Here is a 1,212-nt window from a genome sequence, read left to right on the forward strand (position 1 = left end):
TATTCCCTTTAAAACTGGGAGGGGCTACTAATATGCAAATGAGATTATCACTGATTTAAAAAAACAAAAGATAAAATGTATCAAACAAACATGAGTCAGTGGGAGGAGTCAGTGGGAGGGGCTTTGAAACTCCAGCTACTCATATGATGAAAGTCACATGAGGAGGCGTGGCTATGCAAAGCTCCTTCTTACTGTAAATTCCTCTACATGTGTATGAGCATAAAAGACCCCCAACAAAAAATGGCCACATGAAGGAAAATCGATGAATCTAATTGGTGGATCTGGATCAATGATGTGATGAATAAAGATGATCCATCTACATATACCAGAATTTGCATTTTTGCTCCTGGGTGCGGCCAATCAGCTTATTAGCATGCAGAGGTTGCAGATAAATCATATCAGGCCTTTGTGTTGTCACCGCTCTGTATTCCTGAGATATTCACTGGCCATTCTCACTAAATATGAAGTTCTGTTGTATCTGATTCACAGGAGGTGAAAGTCTGCGCTCTGTACCAGGAGAAGGAGGAGATGGAATGCCTCAGTATGTCCATGGTAAGAAATGAAAGGGGCGGCTCATCAATTTATAATTAGCAGGGAAGGAGCACATGGGGTGGGCAAGGCCCTGCAAGAAAATCAGCAATCAGCTAGGACTTTATTTTACAAATCAGTGCAGTTTTCAGCTGTGTTCACAAATGTCTGACACAGATCAGCCCCTGCAGCAGCCTCTCACCTTGTATCATAAAGAGAACCTGTCTAATGTTCCAGTGTGTAGAATTCATGTTTTTTTTCTTGTTTAGAATTCACGCACCAAGCGAGCCAGCAGAAAGAAATGCAACTTCCTATGCAAAATGAAGAACAAGCTCAAAGCTGTTGGCTCTAGAGCAGTCATAGGGACCGCTGTTAGACCATTTCAAGGATAAATAATATTTTGCTGCAGCATCAGTCCAATACGAATGTCGTACTGACCACAGCCCAGCTCTGCATTCACTGCGCAAAATCTGATTCTACAAATATCAACATAATAAACCTGAAACTAATAAAATGATTCCTCAGCTTCCTGTATCCTGTGCATTGTATGATCTGCAGATAAATCTGTGCTCTGATACCTGAGATTCCTTCCCAGCACCAACATGATGATTGTAATAAATGATCTGTGTATTTATATAGCTCTGACATATACCATAGTGCTGTACAGAGAACACTGAGCCAGTC

The 1,212-nt window shown here is 41.3% G+C and overlaps 1 long non-coding RNA gene across 1 annotated transcript; it reads left to right on the plus strand.

Annotated features, from left to right (window-relative positions):
- The first annotated feature begins 6 nt into the window (after positions 1–6).
- Positions 7–1,054, plus strand: LOC140344898 (uncharacterized). The gene is made up of 2 exons (XR_011923697.1): positions 7–552; positions 798–1,054. It is a non-coding gene; the product is annotated as an uncharacterized lncRNA (long non-coding RNA).
- Positions 1,055–1,212: the final 158 nt, after the last annotated feature.

This window comes from Pyxicephalus adspersus, unplaced genomic scaffold, assembly GCF_032062135.1.
Source record: "Pyxicephalus adspersus unplaced genomic scaffold, UCB_Pads_2.0 Sca140, whole genome shotgun sequence".
Lineage (NCBI taxonomy): Eukaryota > Metazoa > Chordata > Amphibia > Anura > Pyxicephalidae > Pyxicephalus > Pyxicephalus adspersus.